Source organism: Phoca vitulina, unplaced genomic scaffold (genome assembly GCF_004348235.1).
Source record: "Phoca vitulina isolate PV1807 unplaced genomic scaffold, GSC_HSeal_1.0 scaffold14, whole genome shotgun sequence".
NCBI lineage: Eukaryota > Metazoa > Chordata > Mammalia > Carnivora > Phocidae > Phoca > Phoca vitulina.
This window is the reverse complement of record NW_022589717.1, coordinates 12,615,299-12,637,085: the sequence shown is the minus strand read 5'-3', so window position 1 is coordinate 12,637,085 and position 21,787 is coordinate 12,615,299. Positions and strand designations below refer to the sequence as shown.

The window sequence follows — 21,787 nt, the reverse complement described above, 5'->3', positions numbered from 1 at the left end:
CTATATGTTTCAGCAGATCCACTGGTGCTTAAGTGTCAAAGACAGATAAAGATCTATCTACAACCAGTTGACAGAGGAAGAGAAGACTCAGGTGGTTCCGCTTGATATGCAGATACCACTCAAATGTGGACGGCTGCAGCACTACAGCCCCTTTATGGGACATCCCTGAAAAACAGTAGTGATGGAAAATCCTCCCAGTGGGCAGAACTTCAGTCAGGGCACCTAGTTCTGCACTCTTGCTTAGAAGAAGAAATGGCCAGCCATGAAATTATACTGGTTAATGGGTTGTGGCCAGTAACTTGCTTGGATGGTCAGGGACTTTGAAGGAACGTGATTGGAAAACTGATGGAAAATAAATTTGGAAAAGAGACATGTTGATAGATTTCTCTGAATGGGCAAAAAAATGTGAAGATACTTGAGTCCCATGTAAATGCTCACCAAAGGATAACCTTAACAGAAGAAGATTTTAATAATCAAGTGGATAGGATAAACTGTTCTATGGATACCAGTCAGCTTCTTTCCCGAGGCATCCCTAATGGGTTGGTGAACAAAGTGGCCATTGTCACAGGAATAAAGGTAGTAGCAGAAACCAACATGTCCCCACATGGCACAACTTTCCAGGGTGATCAGCCAGGTACCTGTTGGCAAGTCAATTACACTGGAAAGCATCTATCATCAAAAGGGCAGTTTTTGTCTATTGGAATAAACACACTGGATATAGATTTGTCTTCCCTGCATGCAATGCTTCTGCCCAAATTATCACCTTAGATTTATAGAATGCCTTATTCACCATCATGGTATTCCATGGTATTCCATTCCAGCATTGCTTCTGATCAAGGAACTCACTTCACAGCAAAAAGAAATATGGCAATGGGCCTATGCTCATGGAATTCACTGGTTTGCCATATTCCCACCATCCCCAAGCAGCTGGCTTCATCAAACAGTGGAATGGCCTTCTGAAGCTTCAGTTACAGCATCAACGACGTGGCCGTATCTTGCAGGGCTGGGACAAGGTTCTCTAGAAGACCATATATGCTATGAATCAGTGCCCAATATATAGTGCTGTTTCCGTCACAGCCAGTATTCATAGGTCCAGGAATCAAGGGATGACAATGGGAGTGGTACCACTCACTCTTACCCCTAGTGACCTATTAACAAAAATCGTGCTTCCCGTTCCCATGACTTTAATCCCTGATGGCCTAAGATGTCTTAGTTTCAGGGGGAGGAATCCTTCCACTGTGATTCTATTGAACTGGAACTAAAGACTGTTCTGCCTCCCCTCACCCCCACACCAGCCACTTTGAACGGCTCATGTCTTTCTTCTTTCCTCTTTATCTCATTTGGTATTGGAGTGCCTTTCCTATACCTGTCACACCATCATATGGAGGAAGCAAATAACATGTATGACAGGTTCACAGCTAGAGAAAATTGGCTCAGAATGAATTGTACCTTGAATCTCACCTGTATCCAATTTAGTAGATATTTAGATGAGACTTCAGAGTTTTGACTTTTGAGTTGATGCTGAAATGAATTAAGACTTTGGGACCTTGGGACACCTGGGTGGCTCAGTCGTTAAGCGTCTGCCCTCAGCTCGGGTCATGATCCCAGGGTCCTGGGATTGAGCCCCACGTCGGGCTCCCTGCTCAGCAGGAAGCCTGCTTCTCCCTCTCCCACTCCCCCTGCTTGTGTTGCCCCTCTCGCTGTGTCTCTCTCTATCAAATAAATAAAATCTTTAAAAAAAAAAAAAAAAAAAAGACTTTGGGACCTTTAGGATGGAATGAATGTATTTTACATTCATTTTTTTTTAATACAAAATACCAGAGAATCCATTTTAGCTGACTATAGCCCTGAATTTATTTCCTGAGAATTCTCACAAACCATTGAATAAAATTTTTACTCTAGCTAATATATGATATTGAAAACCTATTTGAATGGCAATTTTTAAGTGATATCAGTGCACAAAAATATTGGAATTAAAAAAAAAATCCAAAATCTGAATGAATGATTTAGCTTAACTTGGCAACAATTCCAAGTTTTCAATTTTTTTGTTAAGTAGAAAAAGTGATATCCCCTTTAATATTTGGAGATTGGCCTACTGTAGTTGCAAAATGAGTATTTATATGTGAATATTTTTAGTCTTGAAAAATGTACTGTTGCATAATTAAGATAGAATAAAATGTCTAATCTTTTTGAATATTCATGATGAATTGAAACAAAGTAAAATAATGTTTACACAAAAAGTTAATAGTTTGGATCATGAGTTGTGGTGGGGCAGGGAAATAAGGAAGAAGACATAAATTACTTGGGCAGAGAAGAAACAAATTCAGAGAGAGGTGGTAACACATTGTCAAGAGATAGCTTAAGGCAAAATAGGTGAAAATCACAAAGCAGAAATATGAAGTACAGAAAGGGAATCAAAATTGCAGAGTAGCAAAAGCAAGGGTTTAATAGTTATTCTGAGTGGGACATGTTGACAGCATGCCAAAAGAATTAGGATCTAATCAGTCTGGAGGCCCAAAGACTGTGTGGAAGAGGCAGAATTAGATAAATGGAGTCTATAAAAAAAGTCAAGGGAACAAACTGATTTTGAAGGGAATATTATGTTCCTGCCAAAATCCCTTGACTCAAAAAGGAGAGACAGATGATCCCTCCCGTTATATGACAGTTGGGTCATACTCTTTGTTTTATGCACAGATAAGAATGACACTATTTTTCAGTCAACCCACGAAGATCTAGGACACCATCTATCCATCAAGGGAAAGGTTGACCCTTTAGTAAAGAAAAAGTCTTGAAATAGTAATCATGGACTATTTTTTCAGAATTAAAAAATATTATATAGTCTTACATATAGTACACAATTTATTGTATATGTGATTTAAGCAGTATTTCTAAGCACTTGAATTAATGATGAGACTTCTTAAATTTTCAAATGCAATAAAAACTCTTAAGTGACTTCCATGGAGCTGACTCACCTAATGAACTGGCACTTCATTTACTCAGTAGAGCTGACTGATGCCCATGGTTCACCTATTCTCAAATAAACCAACACACTTCTTCTATCAATTCATTTTATGCGTGCCAATTTTAGTTGTGCTTGTTCCTCAATTTGTTTACCACAGTAGTACCTAATATTGTAATTATACGGTATTGTATAATTATATTATTGTAAACATAAATTAAACTGATGGTTGAAACATAGGGCTATAAAGAATAGTTGTTTTATAACTAAATATACCTGTCCAATACTATAGCACACTATGAGAATCATTTGCATTAAGATCCATGAAAACAGTATTATTATTACTCTAAATTTAATATGAAAAATAAAATAAAAATTTTAACGAGGTCATCTGTACCTACTTCAAAACATATTTAGGTCTGCCACTTGTTAAACTTCATGACCTTGGGCAGGGTATTTTATGAAACCTGAGGCTCTGCTCCCTCAAACTTTAATGAAGATTGTATTTTGTGTATCTTGTTACAACATTATATATCTCCCTTCCTACATGCTCTGAAAGTATGAGTCATTCTTCCCCCCATGAAGGGGTGAATTCAATGTTGTCTCGCCTTAAATTGCAGATCATTGTGATTGCCACAAATACATGAATGGTGGACATGACAATGCGTGACTTCTAGGCTAGATCATAAAAGCTCCCTCTTGATTCTCTTAGGATTCTTGCTTTTGAAACTCAGTCACATGTTGTGAGGAAATCAACATTAGCCCTTATAAGAAAACCATATAGAAAGTCCATGTATAGTGGAGATGAGACCTCAGCTTTCAGCTCTGGCTCAATGCTCAGTCAACAGTCTGCACCAACTTAACAGCCATGTGTAGGAGGTATCCAGTCTACAACTGAGCTGCACCATTGAGGCTGTGAGGAGCAGAGACAGGCCTTCCCTACCTTTTCAAATTGCAATTTCCTAGCATTTGTAAGTGATTATTTTTAAAGGCCATTAAATTTTGAAAGTTTATAATGCAACAAAACTGAACTGAAGCAAACATAATAATCTTACTCACTGTATATGATTGTAATTAAGATTGACTATAACGATAAAGGTTAAATTCATAACACACTGCTGAGTACATAGCAAATACAGCTTGTTACCATATGACAAATACTAAACTTTTCTCAATGGCAGGATATATTCATCCAGAACTTGATTCATTTTGCTGGAAAGATTTACAGATGTTTGATTTTCAGTGACAAGATGTTAAAAAATCATCTTGAGGACTAGCATTATTCTGGTAAAATCTGACAAAGAGTACAAAGAAATTCCTCATGTTCTAATCATGTGTAATGGTGGGTTATTCAAGGCGGGAAAAGTTCAACTAGAAACAGACTACATGTAATAAGTGAAATAATAGGAAAAGGTTGATGGTCACTAAGTTACCAGATTTGCTAAAGGATGACAACATGAAAGTTTAATTTTTTGCTAATATATATAAGAAATATTTTAAGAAGTCAATCATAATCTTTTCTGCTTATCTCAAAGGAACTTGTCGAAAGTGTTAAAAAATCAAAAGAATATAATTAAGTGAGAAATTATCATTTCAAATTACATACCTTGCACTTGTCAATATATGTTTTGGTATATTTCTCTTTTTTTCTTAAGATTTTATTTATTCATTTGAGAGAGAGAGAGGGCAGGGGGAGGAGCAGAGGGAGAAGGACAAGCAGACTCCACACTGAGCACGGAGCCCCACGTGGGACTCAGTCTCACGACCCTGAGATCACAACTTTAGCCAAAATCAAAAGTGATGCTTAACCTAATAAGCCAGCCAGGCACCTCTGTTTTGGTATATTTCTTAAAAAAACAAACAAACAAAACTTTTAATTTTCTTTTATTATGTTATGTTAATCACTATACATTACATCTTTAGTTTTTGATGTAGTGTTCCGTGATTCATTGTTTCCGTTTAATACCCAGTGCTCCATTCAGTACGTGCTCTCTTTATTTTTTTTAATTTTTTTTAATTTTATTTATTTATTTGAGAGAGAGAGAATGAGAGAGACAGCATGAGAGGGGTGAGGGTCAGAGGGAGAAGCTGACTCCCTGCCGAGCGGGGAGCCTGATGCGGGACTTGATCCAGGGACTCCAGGATCATGACCTGAGCCGAAGACAGTCGCTTAACCAACTGAGCCACCCAGGTGCCCCAGTACGTGCCTTCTTTAATACCCATCACCAGGCTAACCTCTCCCCCCCACCCTTCCCCTCTAGAACCCTCAGTTTGTTTCTCAGAGTCCATAGTCTCTCATGGTTCATGGGGGGTGGGAGGGATGGGATGGATGGGTGATAGACATTGGGGAGGGTATGTGCTATGGTGAGCATTGCGAATTGTGTAAGACTGATGAATCACAGACCTGTACCTCTGAAACAAATAATACATTATATGTTAAAAAAAAAGAAGAAGATAATTCTCTTGTTTTTTAAAAATTAATATCCAATTTACTAAAATAAATGTAAAAGCTAGATATTTATTTTGAAATTAAAATTATATAATCTTATTATCCTATATAGAACTCATAAAGCTTTGAAATCAACTTGAAGGCTTTGCACTTCAGTAAATAATTTTTCTCAAGATATTTAAACTTTATTAATATATGGAATATATTCAGTTGCCCTCTTTAAGTGCTTCAATCTAGCAAAACCATTTGAATTATTTGGATACGTGAAGTTAATATAGTCAATTATCATACAATTAGTCTTAGGTTATTTGAAACATTTCAGTAAATCTGGTTTCTGCTAGTCCTGATGGCTCATATGAGTATATCTCTTAAGAATTAAATATACTTTAAATACTAGTACAAGTTTTTCCTAAGAACCAGCACAAAAATAATGATATTTTATGTTTGAGTCACTTCATTCTTCTTCATCTTTAATTCCAAAGATGCTAAATTAAAGATATCCAATAAAGAAAAGGAAGTCACCATTCCAAAATTATGTGGAATAATTTCTCTGTGGGCTGAGGTTGTTCATTAACCAGACTTAGCTAAGAGGGCAGATCTGGAAATACACATATCCAGCACAATTTTTCACCTTTCTGTTTAAGTAATATAATGAAAGAGACTACTAATCTATTCCATCCAAATGGGAAGGTCTCTCAGCATTTATACTCTGGGATTAGGTTTTGCATTACCTGCTAGCCTCTGCACAGATTGCCTGCCACTTCAATAGATTCAATTGATCTATTTACCAGATGACTATTTTGAATTATGTTTATCCTTCCTTTTAAGTCAAATCTTAACTTTTATAGACTTTTAAAATATATATCATTTAAGAATCTCTCAAGGTTTAGTCTGGTTTTACACTGAATTTTTCTAATGCAGCTCTTTCAAATATCCTTGAAGTATATGGAAAAAAGATATTTCAACTTTTTGTAAGATTACTAGAGATATGTATATACATACATATATGTGCACACACACTTATGTGTGTGTTATTTGTAAGCATGGTTTTATTTCATAGAGCTAAGAGAAATATGGAGAAAGAAAAGACCCCAATCTTAATGAGGATATATTATGAACTACTCAGTTATCAATCTATATTATCTGTTGTTATATCTATTTTACAAATGATGATATGAGCCTGAAGGAAATCAAGTCACTGTTCAAAGTCACATGATATTTGAATCTATATCTACAGATTTCTTCTGCTATGATTTTACATAATATCATAATAATGTTATTTTGTAAGAAAAAAATTAGATGTGTGTAAGAGACCAGCATCATATACAGACTCCGTGCTCACTAAAATATGATCTGAATGAAAATATTTTTCTAATCCCCAAATTGTTCTCTAGGAAAAGAGGTATTCATAAGAATTCCTCCTTCCTATTTCAAAGATGATTTTTTTGGGGAAAAGTTGATATTAAATGTTATCAAAAATAACATTTAATGTTATTAATGTGTGAAAAATACATTGAATAATCATTTATATTTAAAAATCTTCACTAATAATCCCAAAATATTTTTATATATCCATATACACATACATATATAATGTATATGTGTATACATTATACACATAATGTAATGTAAATGTGTATAAATATATTCTTATGTATTAAATTATAGTGTTAATATTCATCCATTTTAGCTATTACTGAAAGAACTATCAAAAGTACTCAATAACCCAATGGCTGTGAATGTCTTTTAAAAACAAAATCAAGAATAATTAAAATGGAAATAAGCTACTCTTGATTCTTTTTGAATCCTTTATGTTTGTGAGGGTGCTAAAATTAAATCAACAAATTGGCTAAGTATCTGATTTTAAATTAATGTATTTAGAATTTAAGCTATGAGTCTTGGAAAAAATTCAAAAATTTACAAATTTTCAAATTAAATGGAATTTATTTAGCATGCTATAATATTGCTTCATTAAATGTATTCCCACTTACCCTCTGGCTCTCTGTAATGTCATTTTATAACATTTCACTCAAACATAAAAAAAAAAAAATCTTATTTGGCAAATCATTTCAGTGCTACAATAAGGCCAATCAGAAGAACTACAAATTCATATTAGCTACTACCAGCCAGGGACAATGCAGAGTATTTTCCCTTAATAAGTAACAAAATTATTCTCTGTCTTGTTTACATCATTATTCTACATTAGTGTACTTTAAAATAGAGACTATCTAGCAGTTTTGTAAAAAATACTTAAAAGTGCTGATGAATAGGGGTGCCTACTGGCTCAGTCAGTTAGCGGCCTCTTGATTTGGGCTCAGGTCATGATCTCAAAGTCCTGGATGGAGAGCAACTTCAAGATTCCTGCTCAGTGGGGAGTCTGCTTGAGGATTCTCTCTCCCTCTCCCTCTGTCCCTACCTCTGCTCATATTCTCTCTCTCTCTTCAAATAAATCTTAAAAAAGTGCTGTGAGCATATATTAGTAATTCCTCAACAAAATTTAGTTATGAAATGTTATCATATTGTTGATAAATAACAGAATATTTTTTAGATAATAAGATTGTATTACAGAAAAATTATTTTTAATGCATTTAGGCTTTACATTTAACTTTAGAGTATTCAATTAAATTGGGGCGCCTGGGTGGCTCAGTCATTACGTGTCTGCCTTCGGCTCAGGTCATGATCCCTGGGTCCTGGGATTGAGCCCCACATCGGGCTCCCTGCTCCGCTGGAAGCCTGTTCTCCCTCTGCCACTCCCCCTGCTTGTGTTCCCTTGCTCATTGTGTCTCTCTCTGTCAAATAAATAAATAAAATCTTTTTTTAAAAAAAGAATATTCAATTAATTTCTATTTTGAATGCTCTAAAATATTAAGAAAATTTACTTTTTTGAAAGTTCAACAATGTGTATTTTGGGATTAAATAATTTTGAAAAATATCTAACATTTTGAGTGCACTGCAGTTTTAGTGTCATTGCTATGGAAAGTAAATGAGAAATGAATTGCCTTGATTATGATATTCATTCCTCTGAGGTAAGAATACCTTTTGACAAGTGAAATACGTAAAGCATATAACCTAAAATATCTTATCTGAAAAAAATGTTTTGTGTTTTTGGAGTTTAAATGAGGTAAGTTGAAATTGAACAAATAAGAGTTAACACTGTTCACAGCGCTCACCATAGCATTGTGCAAGACTGTTGAATCACAGATCTGTACCTCTGAAACAAATAATATAATATATGTTAAAAAAAAAAAGAAGAAGAAGATAGCAGGAGGGGAAGAATGAAGAGGGGGGGAAATCGGAGGGGGAGATGAACCGTGAGAGACTATGGACTCTGAGAAACAAACTGAGGGTTCTAGAGGGGAGGTGGGTGGGGGGATGGGTTAGCCTGGTGATGGGTATTAAAGAGGGCACGTACTGAATGGAGCACTGGGTGTTATACTCAAACAATGAATCATGGAACACTACATCAAAACCTAATGATGTAATGTATGGTGATTAACATAACAATAAAAAGAGTTAACACTGTTTCTTTACAATGATTCACATTGTAAAGGAACACACAAAAAAAAACCACCCTTTTTTCTAAAGGATGGGGTTTTCCATTTCACATTGTAAGGTAACACATGGTTATAAAAAATAAAAATTTTCATTAAAGTTGCATATCTTTTCCATATATGTTTGTGTGTTCACACAAAATCACCAGTAGTATCACACTACGTGCAATAATCAATATAATTTGCTTTCTCACTTATGATATGTAATGGTTCAAATTCTTAATTCATAATATCTGAATATGTTACCAAATAACTCACAATAGGAAAATAAACTTAAGCGATATATTTAAAGATTCTTGGATTATGTTTCTATTCTTGCCTTATATTTAAGCTCCTCTGTTCATTCATTCGTTAATTCACTTAAAATATCTTTATCCTTGATAAAAATTGAGGATTAAAAGGTGAAAATATTATGGATTTTATGATGACTTTTTGGAAGAACTTACATTTGAGCTGGTCCCCTACATTCATAGCACAGCTTTACAATACTACGTGATGTTAAAAAGATTCTTGAACTTACTACTATTTTATCCCCTCATATGTAAAATGACGAAAATAATAGTATAGTCAGTTCTCCTTATGATGCAACCTATGCATTCATAAAAATCAAAGCAGTATGCAAAATCATATAGTAAAAACCATAAAGCTCTTGGAAAAAGTGGGGTTAGGATACAATATTCGAAAGCTTTTTCAGTGACACATAAAAATACAAATACAAGAAATTATTAAAAATGCTAGTTTTGCACTTGTTAAATGATCAAAATGCTACAATAAATGTGACACTTTACCTTGAAAAAGGACTGAAGTCTGCCATGGAAATGGAAATTGGAAGGATTGAAGCTTAGGAGTTGTGCTTATGGTAATTTTGAGTTGGTGGAAGGAAAGTTATTTGAAGGAGGGTTATTGATGTATTTAAAAAATGTAAAGAAAAAATATTGGAAAAGCTGTAGACATCAACCAGATCAAGGTATTTGTGAAATTCAGTGCAAGGTTTCCGATTTAGACTTGTAGTTAAAGAAAATGAGAAGCCAAATAGTGAAATTGACATGATTTCATTTGAACTTTAGGAAGATTTCTAGGTGTATAGTGTGAAAAATAGATTGGTGTTGAAAATCTGTATGGTAGGAAGTCCTATAAGGGGAATAATACAGGATTAGGCTACTTCATAAAATATGTGATCTCAGTAAAGTGGTAAATGAGGTGATAGATTTAAATGAAGGGATTTGAACTATGTTTAGGAAATGTAGTAGAAGAATTTTGATGTATTATTTAACATGGGTTGGAGAAGTAAAGGATGGAGTCAAGAATGAGACAGGTTTCATGGACAATTGAGTACACAGTAAACTCAAAGCACACACAAAGGAACTGATTTGCTGGGAGAAAATGGAGAGTGACAGCTTTTTAAAAGTCCCCTGAGAACCATTTAAATGGAGACTTCCAGTATATAATTGAATATAGGACTATGAATAAACAGAGTATGCCATGAAAGGAGTCAAGGTTTCAGAGCATGAAGTTCTGGTCAAGAATATCTCAAATGCTGCTAATGTAAAAATTGAGACAATGACTGAAAAGTTCACACTAGACCAGTAATACTGAGTTCATTTTTGATCCTTGAAAAAATAATTTAATTTAAATCAAGAGCACAGATCTCAGAATACATTGAGTGTGTAGTAAGCCATGGAGACAAAAGTATAAACAACTCTCCCAATAATTATAATTGTGAATGTGAAGAGATATTTAGCTGGAGATAACGCAGGGTAGAATTTGTTTTATTGATGTTTGGTCGATGGATTGATCTATGTCTCTTTAATTGTTAAAGCGAAGAAATGCCCAGCGAAAGAATTGATTATGTATGTGAAGGTTTTGTCCATGGTGTGCTAGAGAAGGAAAAAAAAAATGCAGTCCAAAACACAAATAGAGAAATTTCTTCTGACATGGGAGGTAATACTTCTTTTATTATAATTGGAGAAAGAATGGAAGGGCTAGATTGACACACTTGTATTTTGCTATTATAGTAGTGGTAAATTGAATTAGGTTTCTTGAGATTGCCTCATTAATGAAATAGAATATAATGTTTGACAGTAAGGGAGAGAGGGACCAGGCTTTCCACTGATCTTAAACAGTGTGGAGGACTACTACATAATCTTTATAATGTCTTATTCATTTTTGGTGTAACCTATATATTACCTTGTATGTCTTCTAAGAGAGTGAAGAATATTTTTATTTTCATCTCTTATAGATAGAGTTTAGAAACAATGTACACCCTTAAATAGCCCATCTTTCATATGGAACATTAGACATATTCTTAAATCACAGTACATTGATTTGAAATCTTACAATAATAAGACATAAGCTATAAATCAATATTGCAAATAATTGAATATGTGTAGCAAATGTCAATTGCTTAAGAAAATGTAGCTTTATCTTCTAATTAATGAGCTTTGCGCAGTGGCAGTATCGTAGCCAATGAGGTTTATCCGAGGCGCGGTTATTGCTAATTGAAAACTTATCTTCTAATTAATGTGTTTTACTTTTTACTTTCCTGAATTAACCTGTAAATATTTCATTTAATTTGAAACCTATCAAAAGATTATTATAATAATGTCTACAAAGATCTTTAAAATGTCAAGGAACACAGTTTGTGGTAGTACAACAACAAAAGTTAAGATGGAGTCTGAAAGCTATTGTTAAACAACAGTTTGTAAAAGTGTCAAAAATATGTGACAGAGGGAAGAAAAATTCCTTTTTTCTAAGTTGTCATCTGTGGCTCGTTATACCAGGTACATGTATTTAGACACTTTCAATGAGTTATCATGGGATCATATCCCAAAGTCATGTGTTGTTTGGGAATTCAAGCAGAGTGACCTGATGTACTAAGTATTCTGGTTTGGCTAATGAGCAAAATTTTGGGAAGAAAATCGGATCTGTCAGCTCCTTGATTTTGAATAGTGTGACCTAAGCTCACATATGCCAAGGTTTCTGCAATGCCAGGAGGAAGTTTGGGGGGATTTGATGCCACAGACACAGTTATAATAAATTTGATTTAACCTCATTAAGTCTTCTAAGTATTGTTTGCCACATTTACGTACATCAGAATAAACTAGTTCAGATATTTTGTCTACATGTAAATGAATGTATATAGATATGCAAATATATACATATAATAAACATATATGTTATATGTATATGTATGTATATTCCTTCAAGCATTTTCAGCTTTAATCTTTGCAAAAGTCAGAAGCTTAAATAAACCAAGATAATTTATAACAAAAAATAGAATTGTTTTGTATAATTTGGTTTATTTTAGAGATTTAATTCAATTTCCAGTTTGCCAGAAGTCCTTAGCTGCTTTACACATAATAAATAGATAATGCCTTAGTCAATTCTGCTGAGTACTGCCTGCAGGCATTATAAATATCCATATTTTTTTAGTATCAGTAATACTAATTTTCCTACTACTGCTTTTGGATACCTAGCTATAAAGCATATAAATAAGTATATATATATATATATATATATATAAAGGAAATCATATATATATATGAAATAATATAAATATATAATATAAATGTAAATAATAATTTTATAAATATAAAATAAGTGCAATATAAATATAAGTATATTTAATATAATAAAACTATATTTTATATATATTTAATTATATATATATTTTCATATATATAAATCAAAAATGATTTCCATTTTATGGAATATTAATATAATTTAGTACTTCAAAGTTTAATCTTTACCCTCAAGTAAATAATATATATTCACATATTTAAATTTTTCAATGCCTGCAACTGATCCATTTCTACTGTTTTTTTAATTACTAAATCAAATACCAATATATATATACAAAGATATATTTGCTTTATAAAATTAAATGCTTGGTGTGATAATCATATATGTTCTACCATCCTCTTATTTTTCTTTTGTTATAGAAACTCCCAATCTCCTAATTGTATGTCTTAGTTGTCCACTGACTTCCTAGCTAAATACATTTCCCAGCTTTTTTTGCAACTATGTGAGACCATGTGATTAAGATCTTGTTAATGAAATGTGAGTAAAAGTAAGTAACTCTCAGGATGTTTTCCCTGAGCCTTCACTCTCTTTCTTCCTTCCTAGGACCTGGAATATGTATGTGGTGGTGACTAAAGGCTTGGCTGGGGGCGCCTGGGTGGCTCAGTTGTTAAGCGTCTGCCTTCGGCTCAGGTCATGATCCTGGGGTCCTGGGATCGAGCCCCAAATCGGGCTCCCTGCTCCGTGGGAAGCCTGCTTCTCCCTCTCCCACTCCCCCTGCTTGTGTTCCCTCTCTCGCTATGTCTCTCTCTGTCAAATAAATAATTAAAATCTTTAAAAAAATAAAAATAAAGGGTTGGCTGTATAGACAAGTATAGTACTATTAAAGGTGAAGCAATAAGATTGAAAGACTCAGATTCTTAATGAGCTGATGAAGCTACAGCTTCACCTCCTCTGAACTATTTTATAAAAATAAAAAAAAATTTCTGTCCTATTTAAAAAATGTATATTTTGAGGGGGCGCCTGGGTGGCTCAGTCATTAAGCGTCTGCCTTCAGCTCAGGTCATGATCCCAGGGTCCTGGGATCGAGCCCCACATCGGGCTCCATGCTCCGCAGGAAGCCTGCTTCTCCCTCTCTCACTCCCACTGCTTGTGTTCCCTCTCTCACTGTGTCTGTCTCTGTCAAATAAATAAATAAAATCTTAAAAAAAAAAATGTATATTTTGAGATTCTTTATTAAGGCAACTTAAACTATACTCTAAATAATACATTTGATATAAAGAAAATATCAAAATAATAGATAATCTCAAATAATTTCTAAAGTTCTCTAGGAAATATGAATAGAGAGATCATGCAGAGTGTTTTCTGGTGATACTTTTACTACTTTTTATGTCTTAGAGATTTTCTATGACCCTTTATGTATCTGAGAAACATGTCTGAGAAGGCTGTATGTATCACCTTGCTTTTATTTAAATTATTTTCAAAGTGATGGGTTAGTATAAGTAAAGTTTCACTCTGAAGGTGAAGAGAATGTGAGTTTTCATGTAAGTTTTGCATAATTTTAACTCTTCTTCCAAAAAATGTTAAAAATTGTTCTATTATACTAAAATGCATATAATATCTAGAGTTTATTTCTATTAAATAAAAGGTAGAGATAATAAGTCAATTGAAGAGATAAAGTGAAGTCATTTTTTAAAAATGTTCCATTAAAAAAGAACAGGCAAAAAAAAAAAAATAGATCAGAAATCTACAGCCAAAATCATACTTAATGGTGAGAAGCTAGATGCTTTCCCTGTAAGATCAGGAACAATACAGAGATGTCTTTCTCACCTCTACTATTTAATATCATACTGGAAATCCAAGCCAATGCAATGAGAAAAGAATATAAAATAAAAGCAATACAGATTGGAAAATAATAAATTAAAAGTCTTTTTTTTTTTCATAAATGACAGAATTTATAACTAGAAAATCCCAAAGAAATGACAAAACAAAGCTCCTAGAGCTCCTAAGAGATTATGGGAAGGTTGTGGGATACAATATTAATACATTGTGAAATTTAAAACAAAGTACCATTTATATCAGCACCAAACTGAGGGAAATACTTAAATATAAATCTAACAAAATATGTAAAGGAAAACTACAAAACTCTGATGAAAGAAATCAAAGAAGACCTAAAGAAGTGAAGAGATATTCCATGTTAATGCATATGTAGAGTCAATATTGTTATGCATCAGTTTTTCCCTAAATCGTCTATAGATTTAATGGAATCTCAACGAAAATTCTCATGGACAGGGCGCCTGGGTGGCTCAGTTGGTTAAGCGACTGCCTTCGGCTCAGGTCATGATCCTGGAGTCCCGGGATCAAGTCCCGCATCGGGCTCCCTGCTCGGCAGGGAGTCTGCTTCTCCCTCTGACCCTCCCCCCTCTCATGCTCTCTCTCTCTGTCTCATTCTCTCTCTCAAATAAATAAATAAAATCTTTAAAAAAAAAAAATTCTCATGGACATCAACAAACTGGTTATAAAGGTTGTATTGAAAGGAAAAAGAGTCATACTTGGCAGCATGATACTGAAGAAGAAAAAGTCAGTGACTGACTACTCAGTTTCAAGACTTACTATAAAATTACAACATCAAAATGACATGGTGCTAGTGAAAGAAAAAGACAAATTATTGACTGGAACAAATTGAGAGACCAGAAATAGAACCATACACATGTATTTAGCTAATCTTTGACAAAGGAACAAAAACAATTCAATGAATAAAAGTTTGCCTTTCAATAAATGGTGTTGGAACACCTGGAACCCTAGTTTATCCAAAAAAACCTATATCTAGATACAGACCTTATATTCTTTGAAAGAAAAAAAAAAAAACTCCAACTGGATCATAGAACTAAACATAAAATACAAAACTATAAAACTTAAGAACATATCTAGGTGGCTTTAGTTTCCACAATGACTCTTTAGATAAAATAACAAAGGTATGATCCATGAAAGAGAAAGTTGAAAAATTGGACTTCACTAAAATTAAATATTTCTATTCTGTGGAGACACCATTAAGAGAATGAAAATACAAGCAACAGATGGGGAGAAATCTTTGCAAAACATATATCAAGAAAAGTACTGGTATCCAAAATATACAAAGAACTGTCAGAGCTCAACAATAAGGAAATAAACAAACCAACTGAACAATATATAAAAGATCTAAACAATCAACTCACCAAAGAAGACATACATACAGACGGGAAATATGCATATAAAAACATATTCAGGGGCACCTGGGTGGCTCAGTCGTTAAGCATCTGCCTTCAGCTCAGGTCATGATCCCAGGGTCCTGGGATGGAGCCCCACATCAGGCTCTCTGCTCAGCAGGAATCCTGCTTCTCCCTCTCCTACTCCCCCTACTTGTGTTCCCTCTCTCGCTGTCTCTCTCTCTCTGTGAAAATAAATAAATAAAATCTTAAAAAAAAAGTATTCAACATCACATGTCATTATGAAATAGCAAATTAAAACAATGAAATTTCACTACACATTTATTAGAGTTACTAAAATCTAAAACACTGAAAATATGAATGCTGATGAGGATGTAGCAACAGGAATTTACATTCATTGCTGGTGGGAAAGCAAATAGAACAGCCGCTTTGGAAGACAGTTTGATAGTTTCGTACAAAGTTAACCATAGTCTTACCATATGATTCAACAATAGAAACACTATATATTTACTCAATTAGGTTAAAAAATTATCTCCACACATAAACGTGGACACAAATGTATATAGCAGCTTTATTCATAACTGCCAAAAATTGGAAGCAGCCAAGATGTTCTTTAATAAGTGAATGAAAAAACAGTGGTAAATCCATTCAGTGGAACATTACTCAGTAATATAAAGAAATGAGCTAATGAGCTATGAAAGGACATGAAGAAAGCTTAAACTCATATTTTTAAGTGTAAGAAGCCTGTCTGAAAATGTTACATATTATATGCTTCCAACAGTATAACGTTCTGGAAAGGCAAAAATGTAGAGACAGTAAAAAGATCAATGGTTGCCAGAGCTTCAGGGAAAGGAGAGATGAATAGGGGGCAAACAAGAGATTTTAGGGTGGTAAAACCATTCTTTCTGATACTTTAATGGTGGAAACATTAAAGGCCATGTAATAAACTCTAATGCAAACTCTGCACTTTAGTTAATGATATCAGTATTGGGTTATCATTTGTAAAAACTGTTCCACACTAATGCAAAACTTTAATATTATAGGGAACTTAATAATAAAAATAGAAAGAACTTTGTGTGGTCGGGGGTAAAGGAGGTATCTGGTCATTTAATATTTTCTGTGCAATTTTTCTGTATAACTAAAAATGTTCTAAAAAATAAAGTCAGTTAAAAAAAATAAACAACCTGATTTGTGAAATTCTAAAATGTTCAAAATATTTTTAAATTTACTCATTCATGTATTTGATAATTTTAGTGTTTATATATATATCTTTAAAACAATTATAAGGAAATGTTAAGGTTTTTTCTTTCACTCTATTTGGAAAACTCAGTGACCTTTACTTCTTACCCACATAGTCTATGCTAAAATATTACTGTCTTCAATTATTTTTCCCTCTTTCACAATATTAACAAAATAAAATATTAAGCAGAGAAACAGCCATTTCTGAGGTTTTAAAAATATTTGAAAGCCTATTTAAGGAAGATAAAACAAGAGGAGATTCAACTCCAAAGTGAAAGACCTGCAGGATGAGAGTTGGAAGCAAAATATAAAATTAAATGAAAATAAAAATATTGGATGTCATATCCTGTTTTTAATCCAGTGGAATCTCCCAGGAAAGAATATTTGATGAATTTTTAAAATATTAGGTGTTTACAACTTTCAAAATATGGCAATTTTGATGAGCACTGGGTGTTGGATGTAAGTGATGAATCACTCAATTCTACTCCTGAAATCAGTACTACACTATATGTTAACTAATTTGAATTTAAATAAAAATTTAAAACAAACAAACAAGAACAAGAACAACAACAAAAGAAATGCATTTGGACTGTGATACTAGTTTTGTAACTTGATAAATGTCCTTATTTCTCTAACCTTCATTTTCACTTTAAAATAATAATTGTACCAAAATCAAGATTTTTGAGTGTTTATATATATTAGGCTATGAGTTAGAGACTTACAAAAATTGTCTTATTACTGAAAAAAATAAAATAAAATAAAATAAAGTAAAGTAAAATAAAATAAAATAAGGCATGCAAATGTAAAACCTCTGTCTCTGAAGTGTCCTTAATAGCATCCCACTGATGAAGCTTCCATCTGTCTGCCCATCTGTTTCCATCTACTGTTTCCTTCACTTGTACCATATTCTGCTGTTATCTCCTCTTTTTTTTAACTACCTTCAGAATCACGCTTCCCACTGGCTTCTTTTTTTTTTTTTTTTTTTTTTTCCCTGCCTAAAATATTCTAAGATCTGCTTTATTCTAAGTTCTTGGTATGTATCAGGGCCAGAAAAAAAAATTGGGGGAGAGGTGGAATATAAAACTATGATACTTTTTTGAATACTTCCCTTGTGGATGAGTTGGGGAAGTGAAATTAAAGAAAAGGGTCTGTAGCAGTCATGTTGAACCATGTACAAAGGGAATGCCAAGGACCTCTGGCTGAAAATGTCTATATTCAAGAGACATCGAAAGCCATTCCCTGTGGGTGCAACTCAAGGAATGAAAATTTAGGCCAGGCTGGTTGCCAGTGAAGGAAACTCATATGCTTTGAGCTGAAATCCCTGAACAGGGACTGTGTTTGAGTAGTTGCCTTTTAAAACTCTCCTTAGTGCTGAACTTTACACTTAGATGAAGATTTAGATTTCTAAGTTCTAGTTGGACTTTTCTATAAAGATAAAACACTATCATCTAAAAATTAAATCCGTTTTACTCTGCATGAACCCTCAGATCTTCCTCTTCTTTTATTTTATATTTTTAAGATTTTATTTATTTGACAGAGAGAGACATAGCGAGAGAGGGGACACAAGCAGGGGGACTGGGAGAGGGAGAAGCAGGCTTCCCGCTGAGCAGGGAGCCCATGTGGGGCTTGATCCCAGGACCCTGGGATCATGACCTGAGTCGAAGGCAGACGTTTAACGACTGAGCCACCCAGGCGCCCCACTTCCTTTTCTTATCTCTAGATTCAAATAGCACTCCTTAGTCATTTTCACTAGAAAGCCAAGATTTATTTATGATTTCTTCATTTTCCCACTCTTACATCTAAATTATATATAGAACCAATAAACGGACTATATAATCTGTACTTAAAATACACTTTTTAAAATTACTGGCAAGGGAACTCGGGTGTAGTGACTCTCATTAAAAATTATCTTTTTGTTTTCCTTAATACTTAGTTGCAAGCTCTATTTGGGCAGAGCCATATCGTTTTTGCTTGCTATTGAATGCCCAGCACTACACATAATGCCTGGCATATTGTTGGGATATAAACCTTTCTGGAATGAATTATCAAGCTAGTCAAACATTATTCAAGAGCAAGAAATAAGCTCTACCCCCAACCCAAACCCTTATGATAAATCTAGGTTGTAGATAGGGGAAACCCATTTTAAAAATTCATTGTTAAAAATTATTGTTACCAATGTCTGCAAATGGCATAGACATTTCCTACTGAAGATGGAGATGTGCTATCAATAGTCTTTAGTGGAAAACTTCAAATAACATTTAAATACTGAAAGGTAGATCTGAGGTCGAGTTTGGGAAGAAGAATGCGCAGGAGTGCTATCTGCCCCCCATAGAGTGATAATGAAATGGGGGACTATAGGTTGACCCACAGGAAGATGTCAGGAAGAAGTAGTGAATGAGGACTGAAAATAATTCTTTTGGAAGAAAGCCAAAGTGGGCTGTCCTTTGAGAAAGTTCCCAACTGGGGCGCCTGGGTGGCTCAGTCGTTAAGTGTCTGCCTTCGGCTCAGGTCATGATCTCAGGGTCCTGGGATCAAGCCCCGCATCGGGCTCCCTGCTTAGCGGGGAGCCTGCTTCTCCCTTCCCACTCCCCCTGCTTGTGTTCCCTCTCTCGCTATGTCTCTCTCTGTCAGATAAATAAATAAAATCTTAAAAAAAAAAAAAAAAAAAGGAAGTTCCCAACTGGAAAAATGAGGGTTCTAAGTTATATTCTATGTAGTAATACCATTATAGTGCCCCAAATTGTATTATACAGGTCAGCCTTGTGTCAGCTGTATTTTTGGTAAATGAAGGAGTTATCAAGCACCCAAAACCTAATTTTAAATTATATAAAATTTTAATATAATTTAAAATTATGTTTTAATTATATTAAAATTAATTATATACGTATATATTAACATTATATATAAATTAAATTAAATTATATTCTGTTGATTTATTTATAAAGCATGGTTTTATTAAAAATTAGAAAAAAGAACAAACATCTAGAAAGACTGAATTACATATTTATTAAATTAGAATGTATTAAAATTTTATAAAATTAGTAAAATTTATTAACATTTCTTAAAATTTCAGGCAAAAATCTAATCTTATTTAAGGTGTTCTATACAAACTGTTCATATTAAGTTTTTATTATATTATATAAATTCATAGACAAAGTCCAACTGGATATCAACAATTTAATTCCAGTTTTCAGACAAACCTTTTGACAATTGTAATATAGCTCAGTGAGTTACAAATGTCTCCTATGATTAGTTTATTATGAATTTTATTTGCTGTAATTATGTAAACTTTTGATTAAATATTGTGAATTTCATGAATATATTTATTAAGAATTCAGGTGATGCCTGGTTAACATTATAATAATTTTAAAGAAATCCCAAACAAATTCAGTTTGCATTTTAAATATTGCAATATAAATAGTATTCTTTAGAAAGCAATCATATATATGAAGCTTACATAATAAATGCTGTGCATATTATGATATAGAAAATGGTTTCTTTTATTAACTACATAAAATTGAATCTACTAATCCTTTCATAATGTTTTAAAACCAATTATGGTATATTCCATCTCTCTCACTACCTGTACATAATACTGGTTTTATTAATGTATACTCCTAAACACACAGAACAAATGTAAAAGAATATCAAGTAATAGGAAAAAGTGGAAGAAAAACAGAGAAACCCTAAAACTGAGGGAACTAATTAAAAGTTGTGGGAGACAGAACAAAATTAAACAAAGAAAAGAAAGTGAGGACTATATATAGTTTTACAATTGGCCATTTACCCGCCTCTGCATCATGTATAATGATTAATTCTGATTGAGAACAAAGACTACTGGTTTGATGTGTTTAGCTAGCTGAATTGCTGAAAGGAAAATGAACTGACAACTAAAAAGAGACTGATAATTTTAATTTTAAATAATTTGAAGTCTAACTAAATTTTAATAGTTGCAAAACTATTAAAAAGTATGCCTTTCTTTTTTGTTTTCATATTAAGTTGGTGTACTTCATTGTCATGAGGGCTTTGTAGCTATGGTGTTTACTGATTTCTCAAGTTAATCTTATCAATATTAACCTAAATCCATTACTAGTGTTGAGTGTAGGCATGTGTCTGGGCCACTGTAAAAAACTAACACATTTTCACAAGTATAAACATACTTTTTTCCCCTCGCATTTGGAATATTCTGAAATTATAATGCAACTTGCAAATAAATGTCAAAAGAAACTCAATAGCTACTAGGCAGGAGAGTATATTGTGATTTCTAATTGTTGTCTTTATGTGTATGTGAACAAACTTAACAATTGCTAAGTGATTCAACTCACCTAATTATAAACTTTGTTGAATTATTTTTTATTGGAAGCAAAACAATTTGATTTAAGCTAGGATTCTTTTAACTCAAAATGTCTTCAATTGTATTATAGTGAAATTCAGTATTGGACCCAAAATTTCTTGACACATTCTAAAACAACTAGAACAGACAAAATATTATATTGTGGAATTATCTAGGTTTGTTTTTTTGCAAGTGATAGAAATCCTTATTAAACCAGAATCATTACCTATCTTTCAAAATTAAGCTTGGGAAAATTAGGGATGCAGCTTAACCATATTTTAACACTTTTAAAGCTTCCATTTCCTTGTCCTTTCTGCTTTTCTGTGCAACTGATTCATTCTGTTCTCTCACTTCACACGGATTTCTTTTACCCCTCAATTTATGTTGAGGAAAATATGAGTATCTTTTTTTTTTTTTTTTAACCAGGAAGGAGTGAAGAGAGGCAAAGGAAGGAAGGAAGGAAGGAAGGAAGGAAGGAAGGAAGGAAGGAAAAAAGAAAGAAAGAAAGAAAGAAAGAAAGAAAGAAAGAAA

At 33.3% G+C, this 21,787-nt stretch overlaps 1 pseudogene; it reads left to right on the top strand.

Moving 5' to 3' along the window:
* Nucleotides 1–11,396: 11,396 nt before the first annotated feature.
* Nucleotides 11,397–11,548, top strand: LOC116637640 (annotated as a pseudogene).
* Nucleotides 11,549–21,787: the final 10,239 nt, after the last annotated feature.